The sequence below is a fragment of the Eleutherodactylus coqui genome, chromosome 8 (assembly GCF_035609145.1).
Source record: "Eleutherodactylus coqui strain aEleCoq1 chromosome 8, aEleCoq1.hap1, whole genome shotgun sequence".
NCBI lineage: Eukaryota > Metazoa > Chordata > Amphibia > Anura > Eleutherodactylidae > Eleutherodactylus > Eleutherodactylus coqui.
In genome coordinates, this window is record NC_089844.1 from 184,377,013 (window position 1) to 184,403,709 (window position 26,697).

The 26,697-nt window shown below is 46.6% G+C and overlaps 1 protein-coding gene across 5 annotated transcripts in view; it reads left to right on the top strand.

The window, feature by feature from the left end:
- The window catches only part of GULP1 (GULP PTB domain containing engulfment adaptor 1), a 308,401-nt gene that overhangs the window by 131,312 nt on the left and 150,392 nt on the right, over positions 1 to 26,697 (top strand). The window contains exon 1 of one of the 5 annotated variants that reach the window (XM_066577083.1): positions 4,991 to 5,046. The exons of 3 other annotated variants lie outside the window; for them this stretch is intronic. The gene's annotated coding sequence lies outside the window, so the exon portion shown is untranslated. Of the gene's footprint in view, positions 1 to 4,990; positions 5,047 to 16,197; positions 16,226 to 26,697 lie in introns of those variants that run through there. One more of the 5 variants, XM_066577082.1, reaches the window with a different exon arrangement.

A 26,697-nucleotide genomic window follows, 5' to 3' on the forward strand; every position in this document is an offset into this window, starting at 1 on the left:
GTATAGAACTTCATATAAATGGGATATTCCAAATCTGGATTATCTGGATAGATAATTGTGTGAAGACATGTAATGAAGAGCCAGCGGTCACCCAGTGAGAAGACGTGCGAACAACAACAACGAATAATCTGAGGAGGAAGAAAAACAAATATGTGTAATCAATGAAAGGGAGTTAGGGCTCATGCAACAGAATTAGACCTGGCACCCCATAGAGACCCCATACTCACCTCTCCGGATCCGCCATGAATGTCTCGGCAGTGCCGGCATGACGCGCTGGGCTGTGACGGATTCTCGCGGTACTTCCGCAGTGCCCACTGGGTGGAATATCGCGGGACGGACAGCTTCCATTGACTGAGGGAGACTACATTTCACCCAGATGCGTAGCGGAGATAAACCTCCAGTCTTGGTCTTCCTTCTGGTCCCAGTGAGCTCAGCTGAATCCACTGGGACATAAAAGGCTGCAGGGTAAGGCAGTCAGAGCCTGGAGGAGCCATCTACCTGGTGGACTGCTGCTGTTTGCTGTCCATCGCTGCCCATTAGTAGTAAGTTAGAGTACTGCTGTTTAGTCAGCTCATTGACAGCCAAGTGTTTCTTTCGTTTGTTGCACAATGTATATGTGCTGCTGGTGGCGATTGTTTGCCACTGAGTTTTCTGTTTTCTGTCAGCATTCAAGAAAATAAAGTTCATACTTATCCATGGACTGAGTGCGCCGCTGTGTCATCACCGACCCCCACCACCCACGCAGACATTGCCACACACCCTTTGTTAATGGACACATATGCAGCTTGTAGACAGGCTTGTGCCATATACGTTGTAGCGGATCATGACTGACTGATGCAAAGGCTTCTGGGATGCCACTATCATGGTGGGCGGTGTGGGGAGGCATGTAGACTCTTATCAGAAGCTGTAAGGTCCGGGAAACATGAAGGCCAAGGAAGAAGGTCACCATCGTCACCGTCTACATGGCCGATGCATCTGTTTGGTGGTCGCCGCTCACTTCTGACATCATTGTCATAGTGGGGTAGAGAGGCGCCCCATCTAGTTGGAAGATTAACCCTGGGATCTCCATATCTGTAGCATCCAGGTAGGAAATCCTATTCCCCTACCCACCCCCCTCTTCCTCCAACTCTACCCTGAGTGATAGAATAGAACATTTAATGATGATAAGCTGCTGTAATAGAGGTAAGTGATCAGCGAGGACCATCAGGTGAGTGCTGTAGATATGGCAGAGCGAGCCTGCAGCTATAAAGCATTCCAATCACAGGCAGCAGATTAAACACTACTTGCTGAAAATATGTCTTCGAAAGAGGCACCTTGAACTTTTGAACATAATGGAAAGTGGCTGGGCATAATATTAGGAAATTCCTTTCATTCTACTAAAAGGCAGAGAATGGATGTCGTCCGCCTTCGTGCCGCTGACCGTGAGGAATGCAAATGGGATTTAACTATTCTTCTCTGCATAATTTAAGTGACAGATTTTCATCAGGAATCTTTGTAATGCCGCTGAGCACTTCTAAATGTTGCAGAGCTGTAGAGGAGCGCGTCGGGTATATGTGCCATTGGCACTCAGCAGAACACGCCGGATCGGCAGCTCACGTACAGCTCCAGCAAGACCGAAATCACAGATAAAGTTTTTGATGGGGCTCTGGAGCCAAAACCAGAAGAGGCTCCAGTAAGGGGAGACGATAACGGTTCATTCAGACGTGTCCGGTTCTGGTCTTGACCAATCGCTGCAAAAACGTAAGCAAATGCTGTGGCTTGCGGTGAAACCAAAACCGTGACGTTTTGAGGCAACTTTCACATTAGCAGTTTTTTTTTCTCATCCAGTCCTATTAAAAACTGAAATCAGAAAAACTGTAGTGAGACTGAGAGCATTTCTTATGTTTTTTTTTTTTAACAGACTTGTAACATGCTGTCTGCTTAATGTCTATTTTCAGCTTTAAAGGCATCACAATCTGATAGGTGTAACACCCCGAGGAGGTGGGGCTTCTTCAAGGAGCATATGAAGGAGCAGATCTTGTACTTGAGTTTCAGAGTGTATAAACAAATGTTTTGGTTTGGGAATTTTATTTTATTTTCTCCTCCCTTTATTCTGTATATGGGAGTGAAATTGCTCTGTTCCTGACGAGTCTGCGCGGTGCAGCCGGTCCACAAAACGTCACACCTTCCCAGGAGGATATAGATGAAGAGGTCCTGCAGGAGGATGCGCCAAATATATGGAATAAATGTAGGGAGATAGTGGTTGAAAGCGCCATCCCTTCAAGAGTGCCCGACTCCTCTGTAAAGAGAATAGACCAGCGCCGGCTGGGAGTCCCCAGCTACTATACTGAGGAAGGGGCGCAACGGCCCGAAACGCGTCTATTGTATGCTGGATTATTTCTTAATAAAACAGAGGAGTCAAACTTAAAAAAGGGAGTGCGCCTACAACCACTTTTCCTCTACATTTCTTCAATCAGTATGGCTCGGTGGGTAGCACTGTTGCCTTGCATTGGTTCAAATCTGACCAAGGACAATATTTGGATGGAGATTTTCACAGTTGATGTTGCCCTTGATGATATTTGAACCTACAGCCCCCGCACTGCAAGACCACGGTGTGAATGTATATCTGATAGCTTTATAGGTATTTTATACAAAAATGACCACAATTACAACCTGGACATTTGAGGAGCGTCTGCGTTGTAAAGAGGGTAACCTTTACTGTTGAGTTCCCCACAGAGTTTTTGGCTAAATGTGTTGGCAGTGATTGTTCCAGCAGGTTTAACGTGGTATTTAAAGGGTTTGTCCAGTTGTAAACTTTTAATGGTCTGTCCGCAGAATAAGCTATCAGTGGTAGATCAGCAGAGGTCTGCCTCCTGGTCCCCCACTGATCAGCTGTTCACCAGGCCGGTGCCCTCATGCAGGAAGGATAGATAATATATCAGCAGGGTCACCTACCTGGGACCCCCACTGACCAGCTGTATGCCAGGCCAGTGCACTCATGCAGGAAGGATAGGCCACCAATAATATATCAGCAGGGTCAGCTACCCGGGACCTCCTCTGATCAGCTGTATGCTAGGGCAGTGTGCTCATGCAACGGGCTGATTCCTGCAGAAGGCAGACAGCTCTGTTCCCACTGCAGTGGCCAGGCTTGGTGTTACAAGTTTTCATTGACCTGAATAGCTTGTAATACCAAGCATGGTCACTGCGATGCAGAACGGAGCTATCCCAGTACATGAGCATCCTAGCCTGCCATATAACTGATTAGAGTAGTTCCTGTCCGGCTGACCCCTCCTAAAGATAGGCCATCACTAGTTTACAACTGAACAAGGCCCAATATCCCCCGATTAGATTTGCGAAATCCGTGCCTGAGATCGGCAAATGAAGATGCCCATAGGGAGGCATTGCGCGTCTGCCCTTCATTTAACACCTGCGGATTTGTTTTTATTCGATTGGCGGATGCCATGTGTGGATATTAAACCGCGGCATGCTCCATTTTACCGTTGATGTGCTCCATTTATCTCTATGGGAGCTTACGATCCACAATACATACGAAAATACATTTGCGGGTTCACTGCAGATTTGAATGTTAAAATCTATTAGGGAGGTGGGTAAAAGGCTGGGAGGTGGGGTTGCGGATTTTTTTATCGCAGATGATTTGCAGCGCATCCTTGTGAAAAAAAAACACAATCCACGATCTCCCGCAAGCAATAAAAAATCAATTCATAATGACTCGCAGTGCATCCGCAGCGGAAATCCGCATGAAAAATCGGGGCGTGCCGCGGACATGTGGCCGGAGTCTGCGACTAGACCCTTATCTTGCGCCAAATGTAAATTACTCCTACCACACCTATCTGTTCCTCTCATGACCAAGGGTTATCATGAATTGTCCGAGCATGCGTGATCAGCATTTCATATGTGTGGCTGATAAAAGTAGCTAAGTGACACCCACGTGCGCCTGCATGACCAGCACTCCATTCTCCTCCTCCGCACTGCGGAGAGTGCAGTAACCCCACAGTGAGGAGGACGGGGGATGCCTGTTCTCAAGATCACATGTGGGTATCCTGTGGAAAGGGCATAACTTGCACATATGGCACCGGCCCCTTTAAGACTCAGTACATTCTTTCCCCTTTTGTGTTCCAGCGGTCATAACTCTCATTTTTCCGCCCGTGTAGCTGTATGACATCTTGTAGTTTGCGGGACAGGTTTTAGTTTTTATAGGAACCGGTCTCGGGTAAATGTAATATATTGGAGAGCTTTTGTTAATTGTTTGCTGGGAGGCAATGCCATAAATAGATCCTCACCGCAGTGGTATAAATACTATGTGACCTTCTATTCTGCGGGTCATTGGGATTACAAGGCCATTTAGAGGGGTTTTAGCTTTTACCACTTTTAAACAATATTAGCAGTTTTTGTGTCAGCAGAGCAGGTTTATTCTTCCGTCAGCAGGGCCGTATACGGGTTTATTTGTTTGTAGTTGTTATTGTACTATTTTGAGCTATAAACCACTTTTCGATGACTTTTTATTCCTGTTTTGGGGAAGGAAGATGGCCAGAAAATGGCCGCTTTGGCATTTTCTTTTACAGCATTTACTGCGCTGGATGAATAGTGGAGTCTTTCATGTTACGGGTCTGTTACAGATGTTGCAATAACATTTATGTGCAGGATTTGTGTTTTTATTTCGATATTTAGAGCCTTGTATAGAGGGAGAAACTTTTATGTAGATTTTTTTTCTGTAGCATTGTTTAGATGCTGTGGTCAGCAATGACTGCGGCATCGGCAGGGTTAAATGGTGTAGAAGAGTTATTAGAGCAATTGCTCATCACTCCTTGTCTGGGTAAAAAAAAAAAAAAACCCTATATGTGACAATCAGAAAACAAATATGTTCTCTGATTGATAACATGACGGAAAGTCCTTGTTTCCTTTTCCTGGACATACAGGAGAATCACAGATGGTTTTCTGCGCCTCCCCTTCCTCTTTGCTCTACTCAGACTAAACAAGACTGCTGTAAATTCAGTATTCCCGACCCTACTTCAAACAGCTATACCTCCAGCTTTACTGCTGCTATGGGTAAGCTTTTGGTCTCATTTTAAAAGTCCATAATTTTGGCTTTATCAGTAGCACTGGAGCTGCAGAGGTTTGAAGTATAGAGAGCTCTGCTTGTCCAAAACTGTAATGTCTTTTCCTTGTAGAAGTAACAGAGATCAAAGAATCTGTAAGGGATGAAGGTGGTGTGGGGGAGGGGGGGTGTTGGAAGAAGTGATAGACTATGTAGTGAGATTTTCAGGAAAATATGATAAATACATTCAGTATGAAATTGTAAGAAAATAACAGCCTTTCCAAATCCAACAACATGGGAGTTTCTGTTATAACTGTATATTGTCTCTTGACAAATTGCAGCCACCACAGATGTGCTAAAAACTAAAAACTAAAGTGTTCCTGCCCTGACACCTCGTCGCGGCACTAGAATTAGCTTTAATGTTTCGTGGCGTATTCTAATAAGCGCCAGCTGCCGCCCTATGACTTTAATGAAGTTCAGAGTATTCTCTGTCAGCTCCTGGTGTTGTGTCTTCTTTTACGAGTCGGGTACATTTTGGCTCGCGGTCAGGTTCAGAATTCTTCTCCGATGCATTATTGGTTTTGAAAGCTAGCATAACAAAAATCCTTCATAAAATATGTAATGCTTTGCTGCGGCTCTCGAGGCTTCCTGCACACAAGAACACCCGCAGCTTTCAGCCATTTGGTTAAATAGCTATTCTCTTACACGGAATGGATTACATAACATTTAAAGAGAAAAACTTCTGGGCAGGGGATGGGCAAAATAAAAAAAAAAATTATGCCTCTTAAAGTAATCTCCAGATTCCAGACAAAATTCCATCCCCAGACTGCAGGGGGCGATATAATATAGGGTATATTACCTGCAGTTCTTCTCGGACGTTTGTTCAAGATTGCCAATCTTCTCCTTGATTTTTCTGCACAATTGAACCAAGAATCACGGACAGCCCAAAGTTCTATGGACATATGCCCCACGCCTTTTAGGGACCACACCTTAAGGTCTAACATATGCTCCACCCCATTTAAGGACCACACCTTTAGGTCTGCCATATGCTCCACCCATTTTAGGGACCATGCTCACAGGCCACACCCTCAACCTGGAAAGTTTGCACTGATTTTTTGAAGATATATGAATGATGGCCTTATTGGATATGCGGTGACATATGAGGATACATGGGATCATACCTTCTGGCCCAGTAAGTCTACCCCATATATCCTCATTCAATCATACCTCACTACATATCCCCACAGGTCAGTATAATATGCCTCACCCACCATACATTGCCAGGAGCCGCTGCTCAGATAACTTACACATCAGCAGGATCATAGAAGAGAACAGCAAAGCAAGCATCAGGTGGGAGCTTCTCCAACTCTTTTTGGGCAGGGTGACCTCGTCAGGGCGGGTCTTCTATCAGACTTGAGAGCGGGGGTTTGGCTTAATGCAATTCCCCTTCTTATTCCATCCTCCTTGCTTCCCTCGCCTGTTGGCTGCGGTAGCTGAACCTTGTTTGCACATGCGCTTTGTGCAAGAGCTCAAATCCACAGATGGAGGTTATTCTGCTGGACATTACAGATGGCAGAAAAAAAATCAACCAGCTTTTGTGGACTGTCTGTGAATTTACGGAGGGTTGGCAACCCTGCGCCCTTCCAATCCGCCGACGCAAACTTCAGTGTATCACTAGTGTTGGACTACCATTGCACTATGTCTGCTCTCTGATAGGCCATGCTGCTCATGTGTTAAGTCCTGGCCAATCAGAGAGCAGCTTGCAGTTTACATTTGGTAGTTAAAAAATTGTAGCAGCCATATAGGCTGAACACAAGGAAGGACTGGAGCTGATGGGTCGAAGGGACAGCGGACAGGAATAACTGCAGGTAATGTACCCTCCAATCCCGGGATAGGATGTTGTTATGAAACCAAATGGGAATCTTTAAGTCATTCCCCCCCCCCCCACCCCAGTCAAACATTCAAGTCCCGAACACTGTGCAACAGTCGCATGCCATTCATTGTTCACCTGATCATTAGCCTCAGCGATCACACGCTGTACATGATGCGATCAGTCACATGGACAATGAAAAGCATCGACCAGGGGGGCATTTAATGGGCGAGTATTGTTTTTAGCCCATTCCCTTTTTAGTCTTGGAGAACCCCTTGGGTCATTAGCAAGACCCGTAACCATCGTGGGTTTAAGATTTTGTACTGATTCTCTCTTGACTTGAAGAACAAAATATCGCACCTGCATTGCACAGTGAATTGAACGTTTCCGCATTCGGCACATTATCCTGCCCAAAACCTTAGTGCTGACAGGATGCTTGTGAGCAGCGCGTCCCCCGAGTGCTGTTACCGTAGAGTAGAAGCTGATGGGTGCCGGCACAGCGGCCGCTCACTAGGGACTCGAGGTGTGTGATGATCAGATTTCTTTTCCGCTGTCTCTGCAGATCCCTGTCAAAGCATGAAATGCCATTTATCTTATCAACGGGCCAAGATAATAAAGCTTCTTTGAAAATTAGTGACTCAACAGTAAGTTATTGTGTCCTTCCTCTTACGCAGAACAGACTTCTCAGTCTCTAAAAATATTTCCCTCAACTTTGTGGGTGTAAAGAATGTAAAACGATCCCACAGAAGTGAATACCAAACTCTTATTAAAGTCGTACTGCTCCCGGAATATTCCGCATTCACACTTTAGAAACAGAATTTTTATTAGTCTTTTTAGAATAACTAATATAAACAATAACATAAAGCCAACTTATGTAAAAACAATGGTTGTAGGGAGGGGGGCAGTGTCTTCTGGTGGAGGCCACCTAGCAGGTGTGCAGAAACTTATAGGCCATGCATGCTCCTCTGGGAAACTTGGTATGCAAATGATGCCTCTACACCGCCACCTATTGGATGGAAGCTTTCCTACAAGTCAGTGTCAGAACTTTTAACATACCTTGTAACAATGACTGAGAATATAAGCCAAAGCCGGAGTCTTCTCCAGAAGGAACAGATCACCGGGTACAGACAGACTGGTTCTGGTTTTTGCCCCTCATCAGTGTGCAGTAGGTTTCAGACTGGGTGGATGAGAGTCTATGACATGGGTTGAGAGGGGTAGCGTTTCTCTTTGTGGAGAGCACCTAGTAACAGCAGTCTATGGTGAGACCCCTCCCCCCCTCTTTACCACCCCACGCCCTTGAAAACAGCTGTCTCCACATGGTCATCTTTTTCCTTTTTGGGAAGACTCTGGTTTTGGCTTATATTTCCAGTCATCGTAACTTCCTGTTGGTGGGCATTGTCTTGTAGGAAAGTTGTCTTCCAGTATGTGGTGCTGCCAAGGCATTATAACATCTGCAATTTACATACCAAGTTTCCCGTCGGAGTTTTGCACGGCTTATAAGTCTCTTCACAGCTTCTTGGTGGTCTCCACAAGGAGAAACTATACCCCTCCTGAGTCACATCATGGGCCTCTTGCCCAGCCAGCAAACCTACTGCACGCTGATGGGGGGCAAAACCCTCCAAACAGTCTGTCTGTACCCGGTGATCTCTTCCTTCTGTAGAAGACTTCAGTTTTAACTTATATTCTCAGTCATGTTAAAAGGTTGGATATGGAATTGTAGGACAGCTGCCTTCTAATAGGTGGCACTGCTGAGGCTATTTGTATAGAAATGGTTGGGGGGACAACATCAGGGTTGGGCCATCACAGTGATGCAATATGTAGAGTCAGGATGGATGTAGTAGAGCTGTGTGTGTAATGTGTGGGGGTCAGGATGCATGTAGTAGAGCTGTGTGTGTGATGTGTGGAGTCAGGATGGATGTAGTAGAGCAGTGTGTGTAATGTGTGGGGTCAGGATGGATGCAGTAGAGCTGTGTGTATAATGTGTGGAGTCAAGATGGATGTAGTAGAGTTGTGGGTGTAATATATGGAGTCAGGATGGATGTAGTAGAGCTGTGTGTGTAATTTGTGGGGATCAGGATGGATGTAGTAGAGTTATGTGTATGTAATGTGTGGGGGTCAGGATGCATGTAGTAGAGTTGCGTGTGTGATGTGTGGGGGTCAAGATGGATGTAGTAGAGCTGTGTGTGTAATGTGTAGAGTCAGGATGAATGTAGTTAAGCTGTGTGTATAATGTATAGGGTCAGGATGGATGTAGTTGAAATGTGTGTGTAATTTGCTATGTGTGATGTGTGGGGGTCAGGATGGATGTAGTAGAGTTGTGTGTATAATGTGTGGGGGGCAGGATGCATGTAGTAGAGCTGTGTGTATAATGTGTGGGGTTCAAGATGGATGTAGTAGAGCTGTGTGTGTAATGTGTGGGGTCAGGATGGATGCAGTAGAGCTGTGTGTATAATGTGTGGAGTCAGGGTGGATGTAGTAAGAGTTGTGTGTGTAATATATGGAGTCAGGATGGATGTAGTAGAGCTGTGTGTGTAATGTGTGGGGATCAGGATGGATGTAGTAGAGTTTAGTAGAGTTGTGTGTGTAATGTGTGGGGGTCAGGATGCATGTAGTAGAGTTGTGTGTGTAATGTGTGGAGTCAGGATGGATGCAGTAGAGCTGTGTGTGTAATGTGTGGGGTCAGGATGGATGCAGTAGAGCTGTGTGTGTAATGTGTAGAATCAGGATGGATGTAGTTGAGCTGTGTGTATAATGAATGGGGTCAGGATGAATGGAGTAGAGCTGTGTGTGTAATGTATGGGGTCAGGATGGATGTAGTACAGCTGTGTGTGTAATGTGTTGGGATCAGGATGGATGTAGTAGAGTTGTGTGTGTAATGTGTGGGCTCAGGATGGATGTTATAGAGTTGTGTGTGTAATGTGGGGGGCCTGGATGGATGCAGTAGAGCTGTGTGTGTAATGTGTGGGGGTCAGGATGGATATAGTAGAGCTGTGTGTGTAATGTGTGGAGTCAGGATGGATGTAGTAGAGTTGTGTGTGTAATATATGGAGTCAGAATGGATGTAGTAGAGCTGTGTGTGTAATGTGTGGGGATCGGGATGGATGTAGTAGAGCTGTGTGTGTAATGTGTAGAATCAGGATGGATGTAGTTGAGCTGTGTGTGTAATGTGTAGAATCAGGATGGATGTAGTTGAGCTGTGTGTATAATGTATGGGGTCAGGATGGATGTCGTAGAGTTGTGTATGTAATGTGTGGGGGTCAGCATGGATGTAGTACAGCTGTGTGTGAAATGTGTGGGGGTCAGGATGGATATAGTAGAGCTGTGTGTGTAATGTGTGGGATTATGATCGATGTAGTACAGCTGTGTGTGAAATGTGTGGGGGTCAGGATGGATGTAGTAGAGATGTGTGTGTAGTGTGTGGGGGTCAGGATGGATGTAGTAGAGCTGTGTGTGTAATGTGTGGGGGTCAGGATGGATGTAGCAGAGCTGTGTGTGTGATGTGTGGGGATCAAAATGGAAACACTGGTACTATAATTTCCTAATAATTACCAGTATTATAAACCTGTAAAATAGTTTTTTTTTAGTATCTTTTATCCTTTTACAATAGAAAAGCATTTCTTTCTCTAGTCCCCATAGGGGACTTAAACTTGCAATCACTAATGACTTTTTCCACATACTGCAGACCACAAGCCTGTCTTAATAGGAAATACCTGGCAGTCTTGGGGGCCTTCACAAGGTCCTTGGCTGCCATGACAACTGAATGGCAACTTGCAATCTCATTTCAGGGGGATTGTTCAGGTCCCCAGAACGCCAATCAGGGCATCTAAGGGGTTAACAGCCACGGCTGCTGTGACTAAATGTCAGCTGTCAAAGACAACTTACACCCGCCGTGTTTAAAGTATTTTATTTTTTCTAGCAGTAATGGATAAAGTATATCAATTTGGTATTGTTGAAAGTGCCCTGACGCTCAGAATAAAGCCGAGATGTCGTTTTACTGCACTGCGAGGGCTTCCCAAGACGTTATGTGGCCGTTAAACTGGCGCCATTGCAAAATACATCTGGTCCCGCAAAAAACAACAAGCCCTCGTGTAGATATGTCTCCGGAAAATACAAGAAAAAACTTTATTAAAGTGGGGAGGAAAAGATGAAAATGAAATAAACAAAAGGGGCTGCGCGGGAAATGGGGGAGGGGGTGTTAAAGGAGGCGACAAAGGGTCTTAGATATCTATTAAAAAGGTTTAGCGAGAAATTCTGTTTTAGGCCTCCTGTCCACGGCTGTGATATTCCACAGCGGGGGAGGAGGGAGGGAGCAATAAAAGGTCTCTGTGATGAGCCTACATTAATGATAGGCTCACTGCGGAGAATGGCGGCATGCGGCATTGCTCTATAGTAGTTTAGCCCTTTCCAATCCACTGTCCGACGTCTTACTACATTCTGATTGAAGCTTGTACAGCTCCAATGTCAGAAGATGTCCGACAAGGTATTCTTACTGTCTATTGCCAGCCACTCCGCTGTCGGAGCCTCTCTGGCGCACGCACTGGCTTTAGCCAGCAGATGGCACCGTTGTATAACAGCAAAAGGAGAAAGCCTTTTAGGAAACCCTGATTCCAAAATTGGATTGGAAAGGGTTAAGTGACCCTCCTGTTTCAGAACAAAATTTTGGTCTTCTGCGCTGATGGATCTGCCGTTTCTGGGTTCTGTTCTGAGCTGTCCAAAATGGCCAATGCAAAATTCAGACATTGGTAATGTTGGACTACCAGTGCACAATACCTGCTCTCTGATTGGCTAGCACTGCTCACATAATCAATGCTGGCCATCTGGAGAGCAGTACGCAGTTCATTAGGTAGCAAGGAAACTGCAGTGGCCATCTTATAAGGGGGGAAAGGGACTTGCTATGTGTATAGCGCCAACTTATTCCAGGTAATTTATTTATTACCCCTCAGCATGCTGGGTGCTCATTTTACCGACCTCAGAGGGATGGAGGGCTGAGTCAACATTGAGTCGGCTACCTGAACTGCATACTGTTGCCTTAACACTCTGAGCCACACGACGCCCCCAACAGGGTCCCGGAGCAGTGGATTGGAGGCACATTGGCTGAACAAAATCTGGTAGATTGGCCAAGGAGGCAAATAGGCCTATTTTATGTGGTCTTCCACTGATCTCAGTAATATTTGGGGGTGGCCTTATGTCTTAAGCTAAGAGTTCCATTATAAGCCCAAATATTAATGGGTACAGTGGACACTCCGATCAGGTGCCATCAGTGATATAAAAGCTCTTGGAGAGAGTACTGGCCGTGTATATTTGTGCTGAAGGGTGCACATGAAGAAATAGGGTTCTGAAGCCAAACTTGATCCGGACCACCTTTAAATCCCCTCGGGGGACTCTGCCGAAAGCCTTTCTTCCATCCAAGGTCAGGAGCCGAAGAGGCGCTCAAGAACTTTGTGCCTCAGCTATAATATCACAGCTTCATGTTCCATCCAAACTCTGATGCCCGCTGATAAAGCTCACTAGGTCGTAGGAGATTAATGATGGAAGAATATTGGAGAATCTTATTAACCCCTTAGTAACTGGCCTATTCTAGGCATGAATGACAACTAATTTGCCCATTATTTTCAGTGGGCGAGAAGAAAAATGCATTGATTGTTAATTTAGCCTATTGAAAACACATTTGATTTTCATGTGGCTGATATTGCATGATCAGCGATGCAGTGCATTTTTCTTGTAAAAAAAAATGCAAAATTGCATGTTTACAAGCACAATATTAGTACAAGTTTCTCGGGCCAATATTGTGATTGCCTGTGTAAAATCAGCCATATTCGCTTTTGATTTTTTTCTGTGATACACTGCAACCGTTCAGTATTGCAGTTTATTATATTTGCTTGTGAGGCTGAGCCTCAGTGGCCTCCATAGATAGCAGACCTGGAGGCCAACTTCATGCCTCCGGGTGTCACAGCGAGCCATCGGGACCCCGTGATCACATTGCGAGGCATCCGGAGGGTGACAGAGGGAGCCCCCTCCTTTTGTCAACCTTTTACATGCTGCAGTTACATTGATTGTGGGATGTAAACGGTTAAATGGCTGGGTCCGGCAGTTTCTTCGCTCTCTTCAGACTTACGGGCCCTGCTTTCCCTGGCATGGAAGACTAGGCTTTCAGTGCAGCGCTGTAAAAAGGTGCATGCATTGGAATAAGACCCCTTAGTGGTCATCTTAAAAAAGACATATGGGGGGTCATTAAGGGGTTAAAGAGGTGAACATTTTAAGATCGGTTTTAAGTAGAGAAATTGTACTACAATGCATGCTTCTGGGCTATTCCAGTCCCTATGCCCTTCCCACCGGACACGGGTCTGTATGACTCTCTATGAGAAGTCCTCTTCCCCCGTCCTTCATCTTCATGGGTGTGATTATTATATATGCAGTGTATGGATTTCTGTCATTGTTGCAGGCAGACCTGTCGTTAGTGTATGTAGGTTCTGGGCAGGAGTATTGGGGCTGGATGCACAGTATTTTTTGCTCTTTTTCACATTTGTTATCTGCAAATTTTGTAGTAGATTTAGTAGTGGATTTAATAAAATTCGACGTTGTAGGGCATTTCTGAGTGAGCCGTTACCAACAACCTACGAACCGTTGTCCTACGTGGTGACTTGTGTTTATTGCTATGTGGCACACAGTCAGAAGTAAGTCTTTTGAGAAAAGATGGTGGTCCCAAGTGAGAGACTAATCCCCTAATGTGTGTGTATATATATATATATATATATATATATATATATATATTTTTTATTAGTGGCAAGCCGGGGTTACTCGCCTGCGGATTGCTGACCTCTCGGTCCGGAAATGGGCACTATACGTGTAGAAACACTCTAGGAGACTTTGATTTCTCTTAAATCTGGCACCTGCCATCATTTATTTCACAGTACGTCAATGTTTGTACAGCATAACCAAAGTCCAGAGATTATAACCCCCAGGGTCTCCTTCACTGACCTTACCCGGGCCGTCTAGTGGGCGCCCTCCTCTGTCAGACCGGTGACAGGCCCAAACTGGTCCGCACCGGACCTCGGGCTACCAGTTCCTGACACAGCTTCTATTACTGCCTCTCTGGCTAGCAGCCAGCTTTCTTCCTCTGAGTGTGTCAAGAACTGATTCTTTTATCTCACTTCCTCCCACACCCAAAGGTGTTCTCTCTGTAGGCATCAGAATGCCTTTTTCTAACAAATTTATATAGGTTTTTCTTTTTTTTTTTTTTTATGCTTTTCTACCTTTTTAAAAAGTAATTTTTTATCTGAATTGCTTTCCGTCGCTGTATTCTGAGACCCAGACCTTTCTTTTAGCTTTTTGTTGATTGGGTTACAAACACACGATTCTGGAACTTTTTTTTTTTAACTAGATTGACCCGATGTTTTCTATGTGAACGTTGGAAAAGTGTTTGTTGTGAACTTCTAAATCAGCTGGTTAGGTGATTAATCAGTGTCACTTTGTATTTGGAGCAGATATCTCTCTGTCTCTCGCCGCTTCTCTCTCTATCTGACTACTTCTCTCTTCCTCTCCCTTCCTCCACCCCCCTCCCATTGTAAACATTGGGAGAGCTGGGGAAATCCTTCATCCCCATAGGGATAGAGGGATTCCCCATGGTTATGCGCATTGCACACGCTAGAAAGTGTGCAGCAGATATTGCCCTCGCCCGCGTGAAACAAGCATCGCTCCTCACGTCCCGCGCTGCTTAGCAACGCTTCACTCTCCCTAGCGGTGCGCCCATACACTTAATATTGCAACTTTAAGCTGTCCTGACAGGTCACTTGATGTATCAAACTCAAATTTTAGGATATTACGGCGGTGGGGAGGATGTCACTAAACGTAAGACACCAAAATCTTCCATCTTGTGTCTGACAAAGTGCGGTACAAGAAAAGGCCTGTGGGCCGTGCAGAATAGAGACTGTAAAATGTTACTAGTTCAGATATATACGGTGATACCAAATATGTGGGGGTGTTTAATTGCTTCATTTTTTTATAGGAAAAGGGCTTTTTGAACTTTTTGATATTTTTCTTGTATTTTTTAACTACTAAAAAAAAAAAAAATTATCATACCTTCTTGTTTAGTTCCCAACGGGCACTTTGAAATTGCGATTGTTTGATTGCCTGCACTATACTGTAATACTCTAGTAATTTTTAGCGTTTCCTATGAAGCCCTGCCACAAGTAGGGCTTGGCAGGCAGTTCTGCGTGGTTTTGGGCTGTCATGCTAGCCCATCGACCTCCCCCAAACGGGCTGCGGGGGTGCTAACGGGGCACAGGAGAAGGTCTCCTCCTCCCGCTGATTGATTAGATGTGTGGCCAGCTTTGACTGCGGCATCTAAATAGTTAGCTGCTGCAATCATAGCTAACCAGGACTGTGGCATCAGTAAGCCAAAGCTCCGGCTCCACAGCCCTGAAGGGAACAAACACTGAACTACTGATTTATGCAAAGTTTATTGAAACATTAGATTATGCTTTTAATTGCCTTTATGCTGTCGTCTTGTTCTCGCTGGCATTTCTGAGATGAGTGCAGCATGCCCACTGCACAGCGTCTTCTTCCTCTGCTCTGCAGAGGAGGAGCCTCACTACTGAGCATGTGCAGATAGTGCAGCACAGATTCAACGCTACTAAAAGCCTTGATGAAGCAGCATAATGGAGAGGGAAGGCAATAACTGATTTTCTATTGCAGTTTCCAAATCCTAGTTATCAATGTCTCTGATTTCTGGGGGCTTGAATGAATAGAACACATATTTAAAGGACATCTCAAAACTTTCTGCATTGAATTAATTATAGCATATTACATGTACGGTATAACTGACATAATATATATATATATATATATATATATATATATATATATATATATATATATATATTAATATCAGTACATTATATATGGAGTACATTTCTACCGACTCTGACTTCACCAAAATAGGACTAGGACTCCACAGCCCTGGAGCTAACTCTGACCGTGGTAGTTACCTGCAGCTCTCAAACAGTTGATAGCTGCCAGATTTGGAGCGGACTCTGTTCCCGAACCCCTTCATACACACTTCGGGGCCGCAGGACGTTTTTATGCACTCGTCGGGCCTGAAGTGGTTAAATATCAGTGCACAGAGTCCTCTGCGACTATAAAGTGCCTCTAAGTCCTGCGATCCCCGGACTGCAGTAAATGAAGAAGTACTTTCTTGTAATGTTACTAAATACTTCAGAAGCCTCTACCAATAAAGCCGGAGCGGCGTCTAGCGAGCATCTGCAAGCCATTAGCCCTCGCAGCAACACTTCCGTCTCAGATTCCGGGCCCTTGTCTGCTCGGTAAGTAGGATCTGTTTGCTCTCGTTCTCTTTCAGGGTTTGGGAGTTAGTTTTGCTTGTTAGATGAAGTTTCTGACATGTAGTTTTGGAGCAGCTCCCCCCCTCTGTCCCCCGGTAACCTGCGCCGGTGTTCGGGGGTCTAATAACTTGGCAGCGTGCCGGGATCTGGGAACGAGTTGGCTGTAACGGAGTTGGACACCGCAGTTTGCTCTCTTCGTTCTACCCAAGTGTTCGCTCAGTTTTACGGAGACGGTGCGTTTAGGCATCGGCTTTCTGTAATTGCGGCGGATAAACACAGAATTGGGTCATTTTTTTCAGATTTGCTGAGTTGAAGTGCAGAATGTTGCGGAATGTTAGATGTTACTCTGATGGAGAGCAGAGCGCCGGCAGCCTTCAGTCAGCTTGTATCTGGCAGCGCTGCTTCTATCACTTCTCACTGACTGACTGTAACATATCGCTACGATCGCCGCCTTACAAGACCGGGATGGCAACATTGTAAACCTTATGGGGATTCTGTACTATTAGATTGTTACTTCAGAGATCAGTAAAGAGAAGTTCCCCACAATCGTGGACGGCCTCAGCTGTGTGTGACCCTTGTGGTGCAGCTGCAGTGGCGTTGAAGGGGTCACAACTGTGACCAGGCCCCCCTCACCACACGTACCGCTGCCGCCAGCTTCCAATTCTGTTCACCCAGACCGAAGTTAGTTTCTTCAAATCACACTGGCAGAGGCGGCACATATACCGCAGAGTATAGCAATACATACACCGCAGTGTATAGCAGTACATACACCGCAGTGTATAGCAGCACATATACCACAGTGTATAGCAGCACATATACCACAGTGTATAGCAGCACATATACCACAGTGTATAGCAGCACATATACCACAGTGTATAGCAGCACATATAACGCCGTGTATAGCAGCACATATACCACAGTGTATAGCAGCACATATACCACAGTGTATAGCAGCACATATAACGCCGTGTATAGCAGCACATATACCACAGTGTATAGCAGCACATATACCGCAGTGTATAGCAGCACATATAACGCAGTGTATAGCAGCACATATACCACAGTGTATAGCAGTACATATACCGCAGTGTATAGCAGCACATATACCGCAGTGTATAGCAGCACATATACCGCAGTGTATAGCAGCACATATACCGCAGTGTATAGCAGTACATATACCGCAGTGTATAGCAGTACATATACCGCAGTGTATAGCAGTACATATACCGCAGTGTATAGCAGTACATATACCGCAGTGTATAGCAGCACATATACCGCAGTGTATAGCAGCACATATACCGCAGTGTATAGCAGCACATATACCACAGTGTATAGCAGCACATATACCGCAGTGTATAGCAGTACATATAACGCAGTGTATAGCAGCATATATACCGCAGTGTATAGCAGTACATATGCCGCAGTTTATAGCAGTACATATACTGCAGTGTATAGCAGTACATACAGCGCAGTGTATAGCAGTACATATAACGCAGTGTATGGCAGTACATTCACCGCAGTGTATGGCAGTACATACACCGCAGTGTATGGCAGTACATACACCGCAGTGTATGGCAGTACATACACCGCAGTGTATGGCAGTACATACACCGCAGTGTATGGCAGTACATACACCGCAGTGTATGGCAGTACATACACCGCAGTGTATGGCAGTACATACACCGCAGTGTATGGCAGTACATACACCGCAGTGTATGGCAGTACATACACCGCAGTGTATGGCAGTACATACACCGCAGTGTATGGCAGTACATACACCGCAGTGTATGGCAGTACATACACCGCAGTGTATGGCAGTACATACACCGCAGTGTATGGCAGTACATACACCGCAGTGTATAGCAGTACATACACAGCAGTGTATAGCAGTACATACAGCGCAGTGTTTAGCAGTACATATAACGCAGTGTATGGCAGTAGATTCACCGCAGTGTATGGCAGTACATACACCGCAGTGTATAGCAGTACATACACAGCAGAGTATAGCAGTACATACAGCGTAGTGTATAGCAGTACATATAACGCAGTGTATGGCAGTAATACACCGGAGTGTATGGCAGTAATACACCGCAGTGTATGGCAGTACATACACCGCAGTGTATGGCAGTACATACACCGCAGTGTATGGCAGTACATATACCGCAGTGTATGGCAGTACATACACCGCAGTGTATGGCAGAACATACACCGCAGTGTATGGCAGTACATACACCGCAGTGTATGGCAGTACATACACCGCAGTGTATGGCAGTACATATACCGCAGTGTATGGCAGTACATACACCGCAGTGTATGGCAGTACATTCACCGCAGTGTATGGCAGTACATACACCGCAGTGTATGGCAGTACATACACCGCAGTGTATGGCAGTACATACACCGCAGTGTATGGCAGTACATACACCGCAGTGTATGGCAGTACATACACCGCAGTGTATGGCAGTACATACACCGCAGTGTATGGCAGTACATACACCGCAGTGTATGGCAGTACATACACAGCAGTGTATGGCAGTACATACAGCGCAGTGTATAGCAGTACATATAACGCAGTGTATGGCAGTAGATTCACCGCAGTGTATGGCAGTACATACACCGCAGTGTATAGCAGTACATACACAGCAGAGTATAGCAGTACATACAGCGTAGTGTATAGCAGTACATATAACGCAGTGTATGGCAGTAATACACCGGAGTGTATGGCAGTAATACACCGCAGTGTATGGCAGTACATACACCGCAGTGTATGGCAGTACATACACCGCAGTGTATGGCAGTACATACACCGCAGTGTATGGCAGAACATACACCGCAGTGTATGGCAGTACATACGCCGCAGTACATAATACCGCAGTGTATAGCAGTACATACGCCGCAGTGTATAGCAGTACATACGCCGCAGTGTATGGCAGTACATACGCCGCAGTGTATGGCAGTACATATGCCGCAGTGTATAGCAGTACATATGCCGCAGTGTATGGCAGTACATATGCCGCAGTGTATGGCAGTACATATGCCGCAGTGTATGGCAGTACATATGCCGCAATGTATAGCAGTACATATGCCGCAGTGTATAGCAGTACATACGCCGCAGTGTATAGCAGTACATACGCCGCAGTGTATAGCAGTACATACGCCGCAGTGTATAGCAGTACATACGCCGCAGTGTATAGCAGTACATACGCCGCAGTGTATAGCAGTACACATACCGCAGTGTATAGCAGTACATATGCGGCAGTGTATAGCAGTACATATACCGCAGTGTATAGCAGTACATGCACGCAGTGTATGGGAGTACATGCACGCAGTGTATAGCAGTACATATACCGCAGTGTATGGCAGTACATATACCGCAGTGTATGGCAGTACATATACCGCAGTGTATGGCAGTACATATACCGCAGTGTATGGCAGTACATATACCGCAGTGTATGGCAGTACATACGCCGCAGTGTATAGCAGTACATACGCCGCAGTGTATAGCAGTACATACGCCGCAGTGTATAGCTGTACATACGCCGCAGTGTATAGCAGTACATACGCCGCAGTGTATAGCAGTACATACGCCGCAGTGTATAGCAGTACATATACCGCAGTGTATAGCAGTACATACACCGCAGTGTATAGCTGTACATACGCCGCAGTGTATAGCAGTACATACGCCGCAGTGTATAGCAGTACATACGCCGCAGTGTATAGCAGTACATATACCACAGTGTATAGCAGTAGCTCCGACTTTGTACTGCGACAAAACATGTGCGGTGCGGTGAACTACTGTTATACGCTTTATCACCCATTGTGGGTAGGAGGAACTCATCCAGTCGGAGTGACCAGGGGCGGGCGGCAGCGTGAGCTGTAAAATATGTTGGGGGTACTCTGCATAAAGCCACTTTTTCTGTATTAGCTTAGTGGGTGCGAACGTAGTAACTGCCACTGATCCAACAAGTTCAGCTAGAAGTGACTTCCCAAAGTAACCCATACGGGCTTGTACTGAGGCCAGGGGGCTGTCTGCACTCCAGAGGGTGCAGGTTAGGCCGTGATCCCTTATTAGTAAAGCTCCCTCATTAAAGCCTCCACAGTCACAGAGGATAGCGGAGGCTGATATACCAATTGTTGTGGATTTATTGTATCGACTGACAGTCAACCTCAGCAATGTGCAGCCCATGCAGTCACCTAGGACATCGGCCAGCGGCCTGTAGGAGGGACACCAGGTGGATGTAAGCTGCCCCCACTGCACACACGCACCCCTCATGACCCCCTTAGGCTCGCCCATCCAGATAAGCCTTTTCCTCCATGTGGCGGTCAGGAATCATCCTCCGTCTCTGATCTTCCGCAGCTCTGGGCTCTGTTGTCAGACTATTAGCACCCTGCAGCACGCTTAGTTCTGCTACTGTATATGTGGTATGAGCTTGGTTCTGGTGCCTTATTCATCTACTGATTTTGGTTCTGGTCGTGAATTTTTGTACAACGCTTGGTTTTGGTACTATAATAATCTTTATTTGTATAGCGCCAACTTATTCCGCAGCGCTTTCAGGCATGGATAAATGCAAAACAATACAACAATTACAATGTGAGATACATTGGGTTAGACACATATGGGTTGGGGGTTGTACAGGAGGTGCAGGGGTTGGGGAACACAGGCAATAGGCAAAATTTTATGTACAGATCATTTATTAGAAGGCAAACAGGGTGGAGCACCATAGGGAGGGGCGAGGGACTAGGTCAGGAGATTTGGTATGCTTCCCTGAAGAGGTGCGTTTTTAAGGCACGTCTGAAATTTCGTGCATCGGGAATTGTCCGGATGCCTTGGGGTAGAGCATTCCAGAGGATGGGTGCTGCTCTGGTGAAGTCCTGTAGGCGAGCATGAGAGGTTCGTATTACAGGGGTGTTTAGTCTGAGTGTGTTATCTGATCGGAGTAAGCGCCCTGGGTGGTATACTGACAGTAGGGAGGCGATGTATGGTGGCGCAGCGCCATGCAGAGCTTTGTGAGTGAGGTAGAGGAGTTTAAATTTAGTTCTGCAGTGGATGGGCAGCCAATGCAGCGACTGGCATAATGCAGAGGCGTCTGAATAACGACTGGATAGAAAAATGAGTCTAGCTGCTGCATTTAGTATGGATTGGAGCGGAGCGAGTCTAGTGCGGGGGAGGCCAATGAGTAGCGAGTTGCAGTAGTCAAGCCGGGAGTGGATGAGCGCAACCACGAGCGTCTTTAGCGTGTCCGTGGTTAGGAACGGACGTATTTTAGCAATATTTCTGAGGTGCATGTGGCATGTTTGGGCCAGAGATTGGATATGGGGGGCAAAGGAGAGGTCAGAGTCCAGTGTGACCCCAAGGCATCGGGCATGCCGTCTGGGGGTTATAATGGTGCCAGACACTGGAATGGAGATGTTGAGGGGAGGTCGGTTAGAAGGTGGAAAGACAAGGAGGTCAGTTTTAGAGAGGTTTAGTTTGAGAAAGAGGGAGGACATAGTGTTAGAGACAGCGGACAGACAGTCGGTGATATTTTGGAGAAATGGTCCAGAGATCTCACGAGAGGCGGTGTATAGGTGGGTGTCATCAGCGTAGAGATGGTATTGGAGGCCAAATTTGTGGATGGTTTGTCCAATTGGGGAAGTATAGATAGAGAAGAGAAGGGGACCAAGGACCGAGCCCTGGGGTACCCCGACAGCGAGAGGAAGTGGAGCAGAGATAGAACCAGCAAAGGAAATACTGAAAGAGCGGTCAGAGAGGTAGGAGGAGAACCAGGAGAGAGCAGTATCCTTTAGACCAATAGAGTGGAGCATAGTGAGAAGGAGATTATGGTCGACAGTGTCAAATGCAGCAGACAGGTCAAGGAGGATCAGTAGGGAGTAATCACCTCTCGACTTTGCAGTCATCAGGTCATTTGTTACTTTTGTAAGGGCAGTTTCGGTCGAGTGTAGAGAGTGGAAACCAGACTGGAGGGGGTCGAGGAGCGAGTTGTCAGAGAGAAAGCGAGTAAGGTGGGAGTAGACCAGGCGTTCCAGTAATTTGGAGATAAAGGGGGGTTTGAGACAGGTCGGTAGTTGGCAGCATTAGTCGGGTCAAGGGTGGGTTTTTTAAGCAGAGGGGATATAATGGAGTGTTTGAATGAGGAGGGAAAAGTGCCAGAGGTTAGGGAGAGGTTGCAGATTGTAGTGAGGTGAGTAATGAGAGCTGGGGAAAGGGAGCAGAGGAGGTGAGAGGGGTGAGGGTCGCTAGCGCAGGTGGTAGGGCGGGCAGCGGAAAGCAGCCTGTCGTTGGTTCTAGCGTAGATAGTGAGTAGGTGCTGGATGCAGTGCTGATGAAACTGGGATCAGGGCTAACCATGCAGCTTTCAGAGATTTCTTTTCGAATGTGGTCGATTTTTTTCTTTGAAATAGTCAGCTAGTTCTCCAGCAGTCAGGTCTGTCGCAGGGGCCTGTTCCTTGGGGCTGAGGAGGGAGTGAAAGGTCTCAAAGAGTTGTTTAGGGTTGTGGGATAGTGAGGAGACAAGGGAGGTGAAATAAACTTGTTTGGCATGGTGAAGGGCTATGTTGTAAGTTTTAAGCATGAATTTGAAGCGGAGGAAGTCTACTGGCAGCTTTGACTTTCTCCACAGCCGCTCGGCGCACCTAGGGCACCGCCGGATGAAGCGCGCTTGGGACGTGCGCCAGGGTTGCCGTCGTCTGCGTTTGACGGCTCGCGTCACGGACGGTGCCACTTCATCCAGGGCACGGCTGAGGGTGGTGTGGTAGTATTCGGCTGCCAGGTTAGGGCAGGGGAGGCGAGAGATAGGCGATAGGGAGGACTGAATAGTTTCAGCAACTATAACTATAACTATTCAGTGAGCTGTTCTGGGGCTGTGTCTGTGTACAGAGCTTGGTTCTGGTGTGATACTATTCAGTGAGTTGTTCTAGGGCTTTGTCTGTGTACAGAGCTTGGTTCTGACCTATGTCTGTGGACGGAGCTTGGTTCTGGTGCTGTATTCACTGAGCTGTTCTGGGGCTGTGTCAGTGTACGGAGCTTGGTTCTGGTGCCGTATTCACCGAGTTGTCCTGGTGTGGGTATGTTGTTGTCTTGCTGCTTTCCAGTGGATATATAAAGTCTACACCCCCCTGTTATAATGCCTTGTTTTTGTCTTGTTAGACAACCTGACCAAGATGAATAATGCCAGGTTTCTTTCCCCCTCCCATGTGACCCGGTATCTATTGTATCCATACAATTACAAGCTGAAATCTATTCGGGTTGGGGAATAAAGATAACACAACTAAAATAATGGAGTTCCATAAGTGTTCACAGCCTCTTATATTTGGGGATGGGGCTGTGTTCAAAGATTGCCCAGTAAAGATGTGCCGTGCTGATAGACACCTACCAAAAAGTCTAAGGCCGCCTGCACACGGGCGGGTCGGATTGCGCATGCGGGATTCCTGCAGTGGAGTTCGACACGGTGCTCGGCCGGTCACCCCAGCTTACCTCTCTGCCGGTCTAAGTTGGCTCTTCAGTGGGATTGTAGAGATAACGGGGCACATGGAGGGGAAATAACGCTGAAATCATTCCTCGTAACATGACGCATTATACCAGGGGTGTGCCAACGTCCTCGATCCATCATGTGTGTATCTAGATCTAACTATATATAATATTGGGTTTTGTCTTACGACGGGGCGGTGAGCAATATATTTCTGGCTGCCATCCAACGTAGGACCGCCACCGCTTTACTTATAACAGTATCATGCTGGATGACAACTTTATATCAGCCAGAAGTAACTTAGGAAGTGGCTGTATGAAAGCTGTACCTCTGGGGACACGTCTACAATCATGTCTGTGACTTCAGCTGAATGACGTTTGAGGGTAACATACTTGGGCTGTGACCGGTGCCCTATGAAAGTGGTCTACTCTGAATATTGATGGGTCGGCCTGCAGGAGCAGCGGCACCACAGCATGTCGCCGTAAGCCACGTATCGGACTACTGGCTCTCCACAATGTGTTTCCCGCATCTTCCAGTTGAGTCCACCTACCGGCCTTGTTTTTGTGTTAGCGTCAGGCTGAGCCGCCTCTCGTCAGAGATCCGCTTCTCTTATGTGCACAGAGGATACTCCAGCTCATCAGTCTGCAGGAAGTATGAAGCAAAACCGGCAAACCAAGGATGCAACGTAAGCAGACACTCCCTCATTCCAAGTGCGCCTATCCAAATTCCAGTCTGCATTCCACTGTGCAGCCGTGCGTTTCTGGTTTCCGGATCCCGATGTCCTGTAGCGGGACCTACGCTCACAGTCCAGCATCGGGCAGCTGGATTGACGCTCGCCAGAAAACACCAGGAGTTGCCAGTCCATCGTTGAGTTGGCGCCCCGTTCTCTTCACACTTCGCACATGCGACAGGCATGAGAACATTCTTGTTTTAGTAGTTTAAATAGTTTTTTTTTTGTTTATCGCCCCCTTTATATCTTTAGCGACATTGGTTTTCTCCTATTCCTAACTCTTTTATTCTTGTAAGGTGTGAACGGCTCACAGGGAGTATTTAGGATGCTTTTATAAATGTCCCACTTATTGTCTGTACTCGTTTTTCTGAGTTCATTGCCCCAGTCAGTAAGGCTTAGGGCAGCGCTAACTGATCAAACTTTGCCTGTCAGGTCTGTTGGTTAATATTAACAATAGCCGTCCCTATTGTTGGGTCCTGTACAAATTGGGTGAGGTAATTATCTTTAGCTATTGACAGAAGGTGGTTACCTTTATGACAGGGGTGTCAAACTCATTTTCACCGAGGGCCACATCAGGCTTATGGTGACCTTCAAAGGGCCGATTGTAAGACAGTACAGTAAGGGCCCGTTCACACAAGCATATTAGCGTACATAAGATGCAGTGAATAGAAGCCATTGAGTTCACTCACATGATGTATATTGTCACACAGCATGACCTATTTTGTTACATACTACACACCCCAATAGGCCATTGAAGTAAATGGGCCGCGCAAATACGTTGCTGAAACCTATGTATTCACTGCATATTTGCGCACCATTTCAGTGGGCCCGTCTGCGTTCTTTTTTAGCGTGTCCAAATATGCAGGCATAAGCGATTTTTGATTGCGCAAATACACAGCATATTTGTGTGAATGAAATATGATTATACCCATGTGAACGAGCCCTAATAGTGACCGCTATAGTGGTCGCAGTAGTAATAGTGACTCTCATAGTGGCCCCAGTAAAAATATTGACCCCCACAGTGGCCCCAGCAGTAATAGCGAGCCCCACAGTGGGCCCAGTAGTAATAGCGAGCCCCACAGTGGCCCCAGTAGTAATAGCGAGCCCCACAGTGGCCCCAGTAGTAACAGGGTACCCCACAGTGGCCCCAGTAGTAATAGCGACCCCCACAGTAATATATACCCCCTCACTAGTAATAACCCCTCAGCAACATCATCCCCAGCAGCAACATTAACCCCCCCCAGCAGCAGTAGTATTAACCCCCCCTCCACAGCAGCAGTAATATTAACCCCCCTCCACAGCAGCAGTAATATTAACCCCCCCCCCCCCAGCAGCAGTAATATTAACTCACCCAGCAGCAGCAATATTACCCCCCCCCAGCAGCAATATTAACACCCTCAGCAGCAGTGATATTAACCCCCTCCCCCTTCAGCAGCAGTAATAATAACCCCCCCCCCTAGCAGTAATGTTAACCTTCCCCCCCAGCAGCAGTAATAATAACCCCCTCCAGCACCAATAATAACCCCCCCCCCCCTCAGCAGCACCAATATTAACCCCCTCCGGCACCAATAACAACCCCCCCGTAGCAGTAATATTAACCCCCCCCCCCCCCGAGCTAAAATATTAACCCCCCTAACCCTTATACTTACCTCCTCCCTGCAGTCAGCGCCGCTCCCCCTCTGCTCACGATGATCCCAATGCACACTCTGACGTCAGTGTGTGCACTGGGCACGCTTCCTCCCTGAGTCCTCTCCTGCGGAACCGACGAGCAGGGGACTCAGGGGAAGAGGATCCCGGCTGCACACTGATGTCAGTGTGCGCCACGAACAGCGGTAACAGCGCGATTACCAGCGGAGAGCTGTGGCACCCTAGCTGGTATTCGCTGCAATGGTGAGCGTCATCGGCACGCCGGGGGCCACATGACATGAGGCAGCGGGCCGGATTCGGCCCGTGGGCCTTGTGTTTGACACATGTGCTTTATGAGATCTGCAGGTTTTGGCTTCTCAGTATATATCCAGATAGTTGAAGTCCCCCATAATAATGACCTCATTGGGATTCGCTGCTTCATCTATTTGCCTCAGTAATAGATTTTCAGTGGCTTCTGCTATATTTGGTGTCCATAGAAAACCCCTTTGAGTATTTTATTGTTGTCTTACCCTCCATATATTTCCACCCATAGAGAATCCACATGTTCATCTCTCTCCCATATATCTTCATGTAATGCGGGCTTAAACAGGATTTTACATAAAGACAAACTC